At 46.6% G+C, this 15777-nt stretch overlaps 1 protein-coding gene across 1 annotated transcript in view; it reads left to right on the top strand.

The window, feature by feature from the left end:
* Positions 1-410: 410 nt before the first annotated feature.
* Sec31 (COPII coat complex component secretory 31) overlaps positions 411-15777 on the top strand; it is a 112195-nt gene continuing 96828 nt past the window's right edge. The window contains exon 1 of the mRNA XM_089582475.1: positions 411-434. The gene's annotated coding sequence lies outside the window, so the exon portion shown is untranslated. The remainder of the gene's footprint in view (positions 435-15777) is intronic.

Raw genomic sequence — 15777 nt, 5'->3', positions numbered from 1 at the left:
ATGAAAGCAGAGTCAGAGCAATACGGGGTGGAGGACAGGGAGGAAGGCTCGAAACACATGTGTACGCACGCGGCAACGCCCAGCTGTAACGCGCGTCGCGCGCATACCGCCGTATACGTGCGTACTTCATCGCAGGGCCGCTCGAGGAACTCGCCAACTATACACCACATCTAGGCTCGGCGGCCGTCAGCTTTTCTGCCCGTGGAGACGCTGAGGAGCCATTACGGGAGGTCGCTGCGTTTGTACCTTCTCGCCCTTTCACCCGGGATTCGTGGTGGTAGCCGTGCGGAGTAACAGACGAGGCCACGCGTGATGATATCACGCGGCGTGCCTCTGAGTTTTGTTTACTCGAGCTTGCGAAAGTCTGCGACGTTGGCTCAGCGAGTTGGAGGTTTGCCACCCTTTTCGTGCGTCTTCCAAGGGAATGTAGTCAGGTAAACTATCAGTGCCTACCCCATGAGCAGAGTAAGACTTTTGGGATTTTCAGTTTGCGCTGAAACGTTTTTAAGCCAAACTTGGCAATTTCCTGGCTGGTGTCCGTCGTCTGAAGTATCAGCACTAGAGCTGTGTGCGAGCAGGCATCGCGTTCCCCGGCTGAGAGCCGGACGCATTACCTTTCCACTCTGTTTGCAGTGCCTACGGTCGATCTGATGAATGAAGAGAGATCGTTGTGAGTTGACGAGTCAAATGGTCGAACTCGAGGTTCGAAACTCGCGGTCGTGTCGAGGCCGGGGTGTTGAACCGTAATTTTTTCGGGTTCGGTTCGGGTTCACGTCTTTCGGGGTCGGTTCCGGGTTCGGCTCCGGAGCAGCATTCTGTTCCGGTTCAAACCGGTTCGGACCGAATCGAACTGGTTCAAACTGGTTCAAACAGATTCAGGACAGCACAAAATTCTGAACGTAGATGGGTTCTAATGAACCTTGTTATGCTGTTTACTTTTCTCTACGACATCGGTACACAAAATTAAAAAAAAAATGTTTAATGCGACTTGTTTTCACTTTACCCACTTTGATTTACTGTCCGCGGTAAAAAAGTAAGAATTCACGGCAGGAGTCACACAATCAAATGAACTCAAAAAGAATGTAACTCGTCTATTTATACTCCAGAATCCATCTAAGAGGCAAGTACATAAGGCGAATAGTTGGTGGATTTTGCGTCTACAAAAACCTCTAGCTTTAGCAGGTTGGGAGACCTCGAGCCATAGGTTTCCCCTGAAGCGCCTGTCAGTCGGGAAATTCTACGCAGAGTACGCGTATACTTACGCGGGTGCCGTCAGGGCCACCGCATGCGTCCTCTACGTTACCGCACACTATTGAGAAAGGAAGCTGTCCTGTATCGGCAGCTTCAGACAGGAATAGACTTTGCCGTCACCCCAAAACCAACTTGCTAGTTACCCCCCCCCCCCCCCTCTCTACCACAGGAATTAGAAGATATGATACCCCCTCAGCCGCCCATTCTCCACACAAGAGCCTCGTGAGAACGCTGGCTCTCCCTAACAACCAAGAACTTACTGAACATTGTTTGTTTAAATCACCTGTTTGACATCGCCTTAGTAACTCGCCTTGTACGTGTCGAGCCCCTATAGCTATATATCCTCAAAAACGCAGCTAATCGTGGCTTCTCGCTAGTACAGTGTAAAATTAAAATTAAAACATTGGCCTATGCTGATGGCGTAGGCTTCTTTTGCCCTAATAAAAAGATTATGATAAAAAAAGCAGGCTTGGATGGGTTGGGAGCACTTCGTTTCCGCGCGGACACAAATTTGCAACATCTTGGTTGGGGCACTGCTGCAAGTACTTGGCATGCACAGCGCCACCAGAGCAAGTAGAGGTGGTGCTATAGTGGGCAACCCCCGGGGCGATGGTTGTTGTCACAATGACTATGTTAAAACAATGGGCTAGTATAAGCATCGGTCCTCACGTTTGCACCTTAACCGTAATACGAGGGGGGCTAAATGAAACACTGGAGCTGCGCCGCTCGGGCAAAGTCCAGAGGTTGTCCAACGTCATGTTGCGCTCCGAAGGTCTTTGCGCTGATAAACGGGAATACGCGTAAGGCGGATGCTGTTCCTTCAGGCGAATACAGCACTGGAGTCTGAATGCTCCTATAGCAGATATTCAAGCGTAGCCGCAGTTTGCCTCTTTCGCCTCCACTCTACACAGAAAGGCGCAAAAAGAGAGCTTGCTCCTTTACATCCTTTGTTACTCCCATGTAGGCGTATTAATGTTTAGAGCGCGTAACCTCAGACTCTTCTGCTGTGTGAGCATGGTGTTCATGACGCAACAGTGACGCTGTAGGCTAAAACCATTATAAAAACGGTCTATAAACAGTCAATAGACTTCTTACATACCCTATTGCCTTCTTATAGATATTTCTTTTTGTCTATTCACAGCCGATAGACATTTTATCGACGAAAGCCTATTAAAAGTTTATGGCCATAAATTTATAGATTGCCTATAGACTGTCTATAGGATCTGTATTGCATATAGACAATTCTCTAGGATTTGCCTATAGACAATCTATAGACTTTGTAGACAGAAGTCTATGGAAAGTCTATAGACTGTCTGAAGAAATTCTTTGTAAGGATGAGGCAAAGCGTCGTTGATAGTGCCGCCTAGCGACGCAGTGATCCAGTGTTGACACTAGAAGCTCTTTAGCTTCCGCGGCTGCGTCTACTCGCCTTCGCGTGCGACCACAATAAAGCTGCCGTTGCTGATCTGCCAAGCGCTTCTTTTCTCCAGCGTCAAGATCGCATAGCGCCCAGCAGGTCCTTTCTGGCTGTCGAGTCATCCAGTCTGATTATAACCGGCTGCAGTACTGCCGCCGGGCTTGTGGATGAGCAGAACGAACGTACAGTCGGGGACAAAAGTCAAACCGTAAGCCGATAGCTCTGTTATTAAGAGCTGGATTTAAACCAGCACACTTGAGCAGGTGAATGTTGAACTCACATTCTTTAATCTGCAGTAGTGAAATTATGTGATCCTCGACAAACATGACGCCTATGGGCCTAAGTCGCGTTCCAAGCATACTATAAACTTTTGTCCCCGGTAGTGCCTGACCATAAGGGTGATGAATGACGACTACGATGACGATGATTTATGCGCTTCCACTTCGGACAAGTATACAAAAGCCACCTGCGATTTCAGGCAGTCAGTACCATTGCCCTTGAGCAACCCAAAATGTTTTTTCAGTTGTCTCACCTATTCTCGTTTACGAGGTCTGTTAGAAAAGTATCCGACTTTATTTTTTTTTTTTGCGAACACCTGATGGATATGAGACAAGCGCGCTTGCATCAGGCGACCTTGAATCTTCATGCGCATGCATGAATTTTTTCCCGCCTGCCGATAGCGTCAGTCGCTGGGAAGCAGCGTTTGAGTGACGCAGTGTGCAGTGCTCTCGTCGGTTTTTTATTGCAAGGAAAATGGCGGAGTGAAAGGAGCAGCGCTACTGCAACAAATTTTGCCATAAACTTGGCGACAGCCGAGTGGAAACCATTCGAAATATTCAGACGGCTTTCGGTGAAGATGCTATGAGCAGCACACAGTTTAAGCAGTGTTACAATTGTTTTAAAGATGGCCGCACATCGGTGGAGAACGAGCCACGCTCCAATCGGCCATCAACATGCCAAAATGACCAGGTCATTGCCGAACTGAACGCTGTGGTGATGCGGGACCGTCGCGTGACTATTCGAGAAATTGAGGAAGAGGTGGACATGAGCAATTTCTCCGCACATTCCATTATCACCGAAGATTTGGCCATGGAGAGAGTTGCGGCGAAATTCGTGCCGAAGCTGCTCACGGTGGAGCAAAAGCAGCTTCGTGTTGAAGTCTCACTGGGCATGCTGGATTCCGCAAACAGTGACCCCGACTTCATCAACATCATAATCACTATAGTGACGAGTATTAGGTGTACAGGTACGACCCGGAAACCAGATCCCAGTCGTCAGAGTGGAAGCATTCCACGTCACCAAGACTTAAGAAGGCCCGCCAATTGCGCAGCAATGTGAAAGTGATGCTGACTGCTTTCTTTGACACCCTCTGTGTGGCAGACCACGAGTACGCACTCTACAGGGTCAAACAATGACCAAAGAGTACTACAGGGATGTCCTCCGTTGCCTACGTGATGCTGTGCGGCGCAAAAACCCGGAGCTGAGGTCAACAGGAAATTGGCGCACCCATTGCGCCAATGCTCCTGCACATTCCTCGCACTCGAATCAGATTTTTTGGTGAAAAACCAGACTCCTGTAGTTCAACAGACTCCTTACTGTCCTGATATGGCCCCTGCGATTTCTGGCTTGTTCCCAAAATCAAAAGGCCATTGAAAGGAGCGCGATTTCAGACAAGGAAGAACATTATGGCTGCAACGACAGCTGAGCTAAACTCCATTCCGAAAGGGCCTTTTCGGAATACTTCCCACAATGGCAGCACCGCTGGGAGAAGTGTGTGGAGTCCCAAGTAGACTACTTTAAAGATGACTAGGTTTGCAACGCTCCAGTTATGCAAGTTTTTTTTCAACGGCCAAAGGTCGGATACTTTTCTAACAGACCTCGTATTTTTGCGCCCACCTGTATCTGACGAGTGGCTTGGTTTTACCATTTCTAAAGCTGCCCGAATACAGTTGCGGTGATGGTGGAGCAGCTCGCTTCACGCCGGTGTTATTTTGAATCCATCTCTGATCGAAATTTCGCCTTCGGTTTTGCTGCTGGTCTCCTCGTCAACTTTTACCCGGGGACGGTGTTCGAATGAGAGCTAAAAGCAATGCGAGGTAAAAGCATTACATGCTAACAACGTCATGAGCGCTGTCTGTACAGGCGTCAGTGAAAAGCTTATCGCTTAAAATCTGCCTCCGTCGAAGAGGCTGCTGTAGTGATTCGAGCACAGGTGGAGAGGGAAATAAAGAGGGAGATAGTAGAGAGAAAGCGGCTGGCGGCCTGTTCTGCGCACTTATTTACACAAAATGGAGAAATCATTTTTAAAGGTCGTTGTTTCCTCAGTTTATGTCACTGACCTGAAACAAACGATCCTCATGCTCTGCCAGTGTGCGTTGTTGCGCAACCTCGGAGCTGAACGGCAAGCTCAGTGTGAAGGCATGGGTTTCCTTTTTTCCTTTGACCTTTGTGTATGGTGCCGCGAAATTTGTATTTTTCTCCGTCTCAGGTTTTAGAAAACATGATAATAATTATTAGTAAAAATCACAGTGAAATTTACGAAACAAAAGAGGTCCACTGACAAGAAGAACAAAAATTTTTGCCTGCTTTGGATTCATGCAGTAAGTACATTCTACAGTACATTCGGTCTAGATCCCTTGTCAATATTGGTGGGGGGAGGGGGCTGAGGTCTCCCATTCACCACATTCATGGTAGCGCCTCTTCAAGTCTTCTGGGTAGCAGGGAACAACAGCGAGCAAAATTTGCCCCCCCCCCCCCCCCCCACCTCTCCGTCATGCCAACTTGGGGGACACTGCCCCCATTGTCTTCCCTCTGTTTATATGGGAATTCTTCAAAAGGTTATCTTTCCTGGGCAAGCAAGAGTTTTGGCCCTGGATACATGTTTCAACAGAAAGATAACCCTAAGTAAATAAAAAGTTAAATTGAAAAAAACTGAACTACCAACCTTTTCTTCACTGCTGTACATACTGTACCCAAAGCTTTCTTTCTTTTTTTTTTCAGACAGCACGCATGTCTGCCTATTCGGGCGCGACACCAAGACAGAGACGCCGACGACCCGCATAATATCCCGGCCTCAACAACATATAATATCGGGGACGAAGTCTGTAGGACGCGTGCGAGCGCCAACCAAAGCACATAACTGCTGGTGGCTGCAGACAAAACTTGTGATGGTAAAAGTTGGATTCGCATATCATAATTTGTGCAAGCTAAATCAGGCGTTCGTTGTGACACATCGCATCTATACACATGGACCGCAGGTCGCGCGCCCAGGGGACTTTTGTCGCCCACGTGCACGGTGCCCTCGAGGCTGTCGGATTTCTTCGTACTAGCAAAATGCTGACTGGAGATCCCGCTATTCTTCACGGGTACCCATGGGGTCCCGGCCTTTCTCAGAGCGCGAAGGTACATCAGTAAACTGAGACCAGACAAAAAAAAAAAGAAATAAGAGTGAAAGAAGCAAAACTAGATGATCGACTTTGTGAATACAGCAGACGGTTGCTACCAAAAGATAATCCAAGCAAATACCATGCACATGCGAAAGATTAGGCTTCAATACAACGAACTTTGCAAGTCATCGCGCAGCACCCGCTGTGGTGGCTCAGTCTGCCCTGGTGTCCGGCTGCTGGCATCAATTAACGTCGCGAAATCAAAATCCTGGCCGCGGCAGCCTCGTTTCGACAGAGGCGAAACGCAAAGGTGCCTGTGCGCTGTGCGACGTCAGAGTCCGTTAAAGAACCCCAGATGGTCTTAATTAATCCGGCTCCACTGCGGCGTCGCTCACAGCCCCTGACATGGCCCCTGAGCAGCTTTAAAACGGAACATGCTGAGGCACTGCTTCATAGTGAGAGAGTCCTCACATGCGCTCTACTGCCGTATCAAGGAAACGGGTCATCACGTTGCTGTCTGTCCCTTTCGAAATGCGTGATACGCGCTCCTTATATTACCGCCTCGTCTGCCATCCAGAGCGTCCTCCCAAGAAACTGTGCGTTAAGCATCCATTATGCGGGCTGTGATGATGCAACAGTCCTTCGCGTTTTTGAACAACGCTTGAAAGCGAGCGCTCGCGAAGCGAATGAGCGGTTGGGCTTCAATGCAACAGAAATCTAGCAATTTTCAGAGATAAACTAAACAAAACCAGGCTTAACGTTGTTAAACGGACACGTCCGCATGATATTTTGGCCGAATGACATTCCGGGCTCGGTGTAGCATTCGGACTCGAGGGTATTCCGCGATGCTCCACAGCTCCAGAGCCAGTCGAATGCTTCAACATTAACTCGCATGTTAACTCGCCGTGCTGCAGTGGTGCTACTGCCGATAAGATTCGTTTTTATAAGTTGGTTTGAATCTTTGAAGAATATAGATGGACTCCGCAAAAAAAAAAAAAGTGTGTGTGTGTGTGTGTGTGTGTGTGTGGGGGGGGGGGGGGTTGGTAAAGATAGCGACAGGCTGTTATGAACATGCCTTGTGTTTCTTCTCCTTTTTTACTATCGACTTAGTCGAATGTCCTGATTCGGTCTACGCGCTCGTCCTTTCATTTTTTTATTTTTTTACTCTGTAGCGAAACTGCATTTTTTCTCTCTTAGTGCGTCCGCATCGTAGTCCGCTTGTTCGTTTTGTGTGTTTGTCATCTCTGTTTTTTACCAAAGTAAATGAGGGTGAAAGAATCGCATGTGTGGAGACTTTCAGTGGGTTTTGAGAACGGCTGCTATTAAGCAGGAGGAGTTCTAAAACTGGGACACTGCAGAGCGGCTGCATTTCTCTTAACTGCTTGGCCACCGGTGTCGTTATATTGTGCAGCTAAATTACCCGCAGTAAAAAAAAATGTATTGATGCGTGAAGTGTACATTAAAATGAGTCAACTTCAAACGCATATTTAGTCAACATTCTCGTCTTCCAAATGATGTAGACACTGCGCGCCGTGGGGGTACACATGCGCTTGTGTCTCGAAAGCACTTAAACCTCTTGAGTGCCTTCGTGGTGCTGAATCCAATTCTGTTATAAAACCTCGTGCAACGGCGCAGCAACTGACCTCAGTCGAATTACATTTTGTTTGGAGGCGTTTAAAACGCTCGTATAGCACAAGTAAAAGTGTCGTAAACAACGACAACAACAAAAAAGGGACAAGATCATTCCAGTGGTGGAAAAGGGATTCGAATTGTCCCGACAGTTCCGACGGTTTTTTTTTTATGTCCTCGAGCTATCGCTGACATTGTTTCACATTTTTTTTTAATATTTACAGCAGCTGCACAAGATATTTTCCTTCCTGCATGCCGGCGCAGAATACGTTTACTCTGCTTTCGGAACCGTACGGCAACTGCCAGTTCAAAGAAAACTGATGATGCCATTGTTACTTTTCCAAGTAAAATTTTCGTAGCTGCAAGTGCTTTCCAAGGAAGCGAGAGAGAGAGAGGGCGTTTTTTTTCACCTCTCGCGCGTAGAAATGCGGCCGCCCCCAAGGTCAGAAAATGAAACCTCGGCTATCTCGGATCCAGCAGCAGAACGTCTTCGCCACTGAGCCATTGCGTTTGTTGAAACAGAATCATTAGTGCTTTCTTTTTCTTTTTTGGTTTACAGTGCTGACAGCAAGGATTTCCTTCGGAATGAGTGGCGTCGATGTCGCGACCAAGGACGGCTGCTTTACAGCTGGCTAAAGAGAATAATGCTGCCCAGGAGGTCTTGAGCTGTAAGCGGCATGTGGAACGTAGCGGGTACTCCCAAGAAATCGACATCAGAGAAGGCTTGATCGTGAGAACGAATTATATCACGGCTGCGACGGCATAGCGGATGTTCACGTTCAACTGCTGCTTGCGAAAAGGGGATGGCCGTAGATATACGGGCGTCGTTTGAATGGACGGCCGTACGAAAACCTCCTTCGCGTGATTTTCGCAAAAGAGCTCCAGCACGTAGAGAAAGGAACGAGTTTTGCCTTCCTCAAAAACGTTGCTGAGCGGAAAGAGCTTTTCGCTGTCGGTGGTGGTGGTAACAAGTTTATTTGAACAAAATACAAAAGGCCCTCAAGGGTGGGCTCCTACTTGTCCAAGAGTTCGCTGGCCTGGGTTCCACGGAGAGCTCTGTTCACTAGCTATGTTTGGCCAGTTGACTGAGCATATCTCAGAGCAGCCTTCCATGAGGACGGGCCGGGATGCGTTGGGTATGGGGGGAACTGCCATGGGTTGGGGGGCATTCCCACAGGTAGTGCATGAGGGTATAGCTTGGCCGCCCCACATGATGAGCAGTGTGGGAGAATCAAGGTTGGGTAGCATCGATGAAGGAGTTACGGTGAGATGTAGCAGTTTGTCTGCAGTTACCGCCGTACCACACTGTATTTTGAATCTAGTGTGGTTAACTTTGTGGTCAACAAATCACAAAGTTACCCCCCCCCCCCCCCCCCCCCCCCCCCCCCCCGCTTTGCGTTAAACAACACTATGGCGCAGACTACAGACACACACTCCCCTCACCCATTACCCTATCCCACTATCATCCCTCCTTCCCCACTCCTGCCTACACCGTATGCCCAGAACCATTCGCCTCTTCCTTCCCTCACTACCCTCCCCCTATCTTACCCCCCTCTCAGCCTTTCCATTCTTGTCCTCCCTTCGCTGTGGCTTAGACTTTCTTCCCTCGCCGTGCTCTTCGCTTAGCTATAGCTCTGCTGGTTGCGCCGACGGCAACGACGACTGATGCTCGCGCACGATGTATTCCAGTCGTCGACAAGCCCGTGAGCGTTGCCAGGGGTCCTTGTTAGAACGAAAGATAACATTTTGTGGTCCCGTACTGGCTGCTGGAAACGTGTACCCACCACTGATCGATGACGCTTTGGACTGATCGTGGAATTTCAGGTTCTTGTCATGAATGGACCTGAAAAGCGAGTACTGGTAGATTTAATATATACATAAGAGGCCAAGACGGAGTGGGAAAAAGAGGGACTTCTTCCATGTTCGCCGCAGCGGTGGCTCAGTCGTTATGGCGCTCGGCTGCTGGCCCGAAAGACGCGGGTTCGACCCCGGCCTCGGCGGTCGAATTTGGATGGAGGCGAAATTCTATAGGCTCGTGTCCTGTGTGATGTCAGTGCACGTTAAAGAACCCCAGGGGGTCGAAATTTCCGAAGCCCTTCCCTACGGCGTTCCTCACAGCTTGAGTCGCTTTGGGACGTTAAACACCTGTAAACCAAACCATCTTCTATGTTCGCACGAATAGCTTTCCTCGAAGCTTCACTTCGCTTCACTTTATTGCCTTAAAGGTCCTCGTCAGAGAGTATTACATAAGGGGTGGGGTATAGAAATTAAAAAAAAAAATAAGCAGAGAAAATTTTTTAAGCAAATTACACGTACAAAAGATTTTCATTATGAAAGAACACGTGTTATGCGGTCAGGAAACACTAATGGGCAGAAAATGCAGCAAGCTCTCGGGGAAGACCGTTCGAGTCACTGGTAGTCAAGGAGAAGAATTACGAAGAAAAGGCAATTGTGCGGGCGCGTGATTGTGTTACTTTCTGCTGATGGCCGGTGCGAAGAGAGATGCGTAGCAGGGGTGCGCAGAGGTAAGGTTCCTGTCAGCTCCGAATAGAATATAGGAACACGAGAAACAAACAAACAAACTACAAATTCGGCAACGATCCGCAAGGATTGGTCGATTGGACTGCGATTTTAAAGATTATATGTTGGTATTAAAAAGTGCTAGGCCTTAGCCTCTGCCATACCATGCCACACTTCCCGCTGCCAGTAAATAATCTGAACCAACTGCCAGGATGCACGTGCGCCCCTGACTGCGTGCTTCGCTCTCACATCCTTCACTAACCGTCAGTTCACTTCATGCGGAAATATGGCAACCTTAATCACTTCAGACAGATAGTGGGCTTTGCCACTTAATAATGACTGATTTCCGAAGCATTTTTTATTTTTGCAAAAATGACCGAGAGCCAACGCTCTCGCACAGTCCCATTTTACGCATCCTTTTTTCGCCCTGCAACTGACTGGAACGGCCTTTCCCACGACGTTGCTGCCATCACTTGCCCATGAATTTTTGTTAACAGTTTAATTAATCACTTCAATAATATCATGTAGGCAATCATATTCAATTAATATTTGTACTTCCACCTCTTATGTTATACCCCCAAAGTGGGGTCTTTAAGGTAAGTGAAGTGAAGAGAGAAGCTCACGAGTTAGTTTGATAAGTTTGATAGAGCTACTTGACTTATAATAACTTGTTAAGTCAATGGAAACTTCCCGCCAGTTCCAATGGCTGGGCAATGCATTGGGACCGCTAGTAAATGCAGCTCCAAACAGTGCAGCGACCACGTACTCACAGAACTCGGTAAAATGGTGGCCATCAATCTATAGTATGCTCATGAACACGGTCACTTTTCGGGACTTAAATGTCTGGAATACAACTCTCAGATGACAAGCTAAGGTTGAGGTTGTTGTTAGCTACTGGTGGTATTAGCCTTGCAATTATTCGGCCGACAATTGCTCCATCGTAGCGACGCTTAGATGGTAATTAAAATCAGCAGTTTTCGGCACAGATCTGTGGCGCATTCAGATTTACGTTGGCGTGCGCACAATCCCCACAATAGTCTTCAAGTGCTTCTGTCACCATCTGGAGTCCTCGAAGAAATTTTAGAAGGCAGGAAGCCTCTCTTCTGTTTGAGTGCTGTCCGCGCGAGTAAACAAGGTCTTGAAATGAACCGTGTGGGGCTCCTGCCCTCTTGAGGGAAGCATGTGTGCGTGAATCCATTTGAGTCTGAGCGGATATGAGCGGCGCGCTGACTGAGCAGCTGCGCAGTTAAAGGTGCACTGAAGAGGAATCTGAACTTGTCTTTTTGCCGCGGGAACTCGATCTACACGTTCCCAGCATTCTTAGAAACTGCGACTTATTGCCCTGTGTGGCCAATTTCCCTAATTAAATCGAATTAACGTCCGGCTCCCGCCCTTTTTTTTGAATTCTGCCTCGTACGGTGGGCGGAGTCGACCAACGCGTGGAGTGCCTTTCACCCAGTCCCGTGGCGGCTTGCCGCTCTGCCATCGGCGGAGTAATACGTAGTAGTCCGTAGTAGCAAATAGTCCGCGCGTATATTTATTGCTGCGGGCTTATTTTGCGGCTATATTATCTGCGAATGAAACTATTTATTCATAGAAACCTAAAAAACAAAATAAAGCGAAAGCAAAGCCTCCACGGAGCTGGCTGAAAGGCACTTCACGCGTTGGTCGACTCCGCCCATCGTACGAGGCAGAATTCAAAAAAAAAAGGCGGGAGCCGGAAGTTAATTCGATTTAATTAGGGAAATCGGCCATACAGGGCAATAAGTTGCAGTTTCTAAGAATGCTAGGAACGTGTAGATCGAGTTCCCGCTGCAAAAAGACAAGTTCAGAATCCTCTTCAGTGCACCTTTAAGGCTTCCGCCGTTGGCGCTTCGTCAAAGGTCAAATGTTGAGGCTTCCCACGTATGCCCCGGGTCTTTCAGCTTTGCTAGTGAAGTAGTGCTTTTCGCACTAAAAACGCTACTTCTCGAATTTCTACCAAAGTGCAGCCCCGCACAGCCACGTTCCCTTCTTTCTTTATTGTTTTCTCAGACGCAGTTTAGGAGGAGCCCGAGGCTAAAGGCGGCAGAGCAGGCTACAAGAGCCCGCAAGCCCTTGGAAAGAATACTGTATGCATATAAAAAATAAATAAAAATACATAAATAATGTTCACCCAAGCAGTTGTCCTAGGCTCAGTCAGTTGCAACTAATACAGAAAAGTCTCAGCAACTGTCAGGATAACATGTCATAACGAACAGTTTGATCTAGCTATAAGTCACAGGTACAAAAGAAAACAGTAATAGTACATCGGGAAGATGATGTCTGCGACAATACACCAATACACAGCAGACCACTTTCGCATCAGTAATTTCTGCACCATAAAGCGCGATTATATTCATCGTGTAACAAAGACGCAACATGATTTCACAACAATAAACCGCAGTTGAAGGAAATAACATGAACACAGCAAGAGAGAACATAGAATGCAGTTTTTGGAATAATTGAATGCCGCTGTTTACAAGGAATTTCACACAGTATTTATCAAACTTTCCACATTTTAAAGTATATGTGCATATCTTTTCTGTCAAGATAATTATCTACTTGAAAGGATAATGTTTGTCTTCCCTAGTTAGTTCAAACTTGCGGAATTTTTCTTTTCGGGTTCCGAATGTTATAGTAACTTGGAATGTCAGCTAGCGAAATCTGTAGCTTGTATTTATGGATCCATTTAATAATTTAAAGAAGTACACCTGGTCATCCTTCAACATGTTATATTTGACGAATGATGATTGTATTATCAAAGACTGCTTATTACCTTCATAATATTGCAGTAGGCGTATTATTAGATTTTTTAATGCAGTAAGTTTGCAGCAATTAGAGCTTGTCGCTCCTCAGATCAGGACTAGCTTATTTTTGAGTAAACTGATGAATATATAGTGCCTGTTTTAAACGTGTGGGTATTAGATGTTGTACTTCGCAAAATGCAGCCAATAGTCAGAGACTCTTGATTTAATTTGAATAACTTGAGTGTTCCCTGAGAGGTCATGGCTGAATCAGACATCAAAAATTCTTTTCGGTAACAAGTTTCACTGAGCGTCCTTCAAATCTAATGTTAACCGAGTTGCAGTCATATTGATTTATTTGCTTAAAAATGAAGTGATTGGTTTTACTTCATTTAGACTCAAGGTTCCTATGAAGCCATTTAGATAACTGCAATAAATAACCAACAGAGTTCTGTAACAGTGCGCAGTTTCTCCGGGAAAAGATATATTAGTAACGTCTGTATGTGTTATTGCTTGTAGGGATTCAGGTATTGTTGTAATGTTATTTATATAAATAAGGAAAAGGAGGGGTCCCAAAAAACGCCCTCCAGCCAATGGCGTCGACCGATTGTCAGGTTACGGTTAATCCGATTGGATCTGTCACCTCCCTGCAAATGTCACGCAAGCAGTTGCAAGGGAGTATACGACGTCATGACAATCGATCGTCGACATTGACTTGGGGGGGCATCTGCGCTTCGTTTTTGAGCTGTAGCTGACCGCACAGTAACATGCACGCTGTGTAAAAAAAGCTGTCCAGAAAGCCTAAGGACTCTCCCCCTTGCATGCACCCCAATAGTCTCATAGCGATGAATCGTGCTGAGTATGCACCAGTAGGAAAAGGATAGCGCTTTAATCTTGGAAATACTGTAATTTCAAAATTCATGAATATCGACCAAAATTTAACCTGTATTGTGCCTGTATAGGTGCTCAACGCCTCTTAAAAGTGGCTCACAGAGCGCCACATCCTCCATAGCGCAGGCGTAGCTTTGGAGCATGTTCGGTACTGTGCTCCACACACTAAGATCTCTTATACGATACAAGGGACCTTACCAGAGAGCGTGGACAGCGCACTAAAGCGCCCTAGAGCCCGAAACATACTTCGGAACATGTGCTCTTGTATGAAGCGTAGTTTACCCAATATGCATCAGAAAGATGTATGGCGATTCCCGAGGGCAAGGGAAATGACTTTAATGCACATAAGAGTACGCCGTTCGTGTGCTCTGTAGGCTTCGCATATGCTCATCTCTTGCCGGAATAAGTGTTGCTATAAGCAGCTGCATTAAACACAGGTACACTCAGGTAAACACAGATACAGTCTTTGTCAAAAGTTTAGAGCCCAGAGGGTTTGCTTCTAAGCCTCACAGTGGGACTCCTGTAACATTCATGGCAGTCCTACCTATTGCGGGAGGCAGGAACAGAAATCTTCTACCTTCATCAAATTTGGAGCGCTGGAGATGCATTACGAACCAGACAGTGTGCTTCAGAAGCAAACCCCCTGGGCTCCAAACTTTTGACAAAGGCTGTACGTCCACCCTATATATGCTTGTCGTGAGGGCATGAATTCAAAGAGCATGAGTTATGGTAAAGACACGGCTTAACGGTACACGTAAAAGCGAAAACACGCTCTACACTTCGTGTTTGTCGTCCTTAACTCACTTTTCACACTTTATTCCTGTTTTATCAAAAAAAAAACAAAATGAACTGGAAAGAAATTAGACATCTAGCTGTATTTTCAATAAACTTGATCGTTTTTTACAGCTGCAATTAATGCAAAGTAAAGGTGAAGACCACAATGGATACGGGCGCATGCGTCTTTCATTACCTTTCCATCTCGGGGCTATGCTTAATTTTTTATCGGCGTTATAAGGAAACGGTAAAATCTTGTCTCAATAGACAACTGATAGGTTTGGGATAGGTGCTACCTATCTATAAGCAGGACATAAAAAAAAATAGTTCTGAAAAATTTGTGAACCATTTTTAACGAACATATGCGATAGCTATCGCGCAAACCACATTCGTTAAACTGCCATGTTCGGGAAACTGCAGAAATCAACTCGCAGTAACTGACTATCAGACTTGCTATCGCTAGCTAAGTGTAGAAAACAACAAAAATAAGAGGCATGCTGAAGCGATCAGCTCGAAGAACTTTCTCTTCAGCACCTATAGCGAGCGGATTAAATATCTGTGCCTGCGCCTTTCAACCTCTCCAATGCTTCAACAATGCGAACAGCAGGTACGATAAGGAGAACATTCTTTCATGAACAGGTTGGGAGAAGTGCATGCATTGGGCGCGTGAGTGCCACAAGGGAATGGAGGCTGCACTGATAAGCGAGATAGCCAAAGGTCTGAGGCGCGTTGCATGCAAGAACGCACCGTCGCTGATGGCAGCCGCATCAGCGGCGATCTAAAGCAACTCTGAAAGACACTTCATCGCCGCCAAGATTGATTGAAACAAAAAATAATAAAAGCAGCGCAGCACCTGCTTTATCTCTGACATAAAAAAATTAACTTCCACGGCTTGCGGAGGCACTATACCAAAGTAATAGCTACAGTGGAAAAAAAATAACATTGCAACCTTTAACTTATTAGCACCTGCCACATGTTTACAGAAAAAAAAAAGCAATCTGTGCGCTGTGTATACGCTCACGTTCGAAGACTGAAGAAAAACAGAGCTCAAATTTTTGTCGCATTATCTATCCAAAGGTAGAAGAACGTAGAGGTGATGATTTATGGGTCCCTCTTGGAGGGAGCATTTATACCTTGGACTTTC

The sequence above is a fragment of the Amblyomma mixtum genome, chromosome 3 (genome assembly GCF_055824585.1).
Source record: "Amblyomma mixtum isolate Tamu chromosome 3, ASM5582458v1, whole genome shotgun sequence".
NCBI lineage: Eukaryota > Metazoa > Arthropoda > Arachnida > Ixodida > Ixodidae > Amblyomma > Amblyomma mixtum.
The sequence above is the reverse complement of the archived record's forward strand: the minus strand, read 5'-3'. Positions and strand labels throughout refer to the sequence as shown.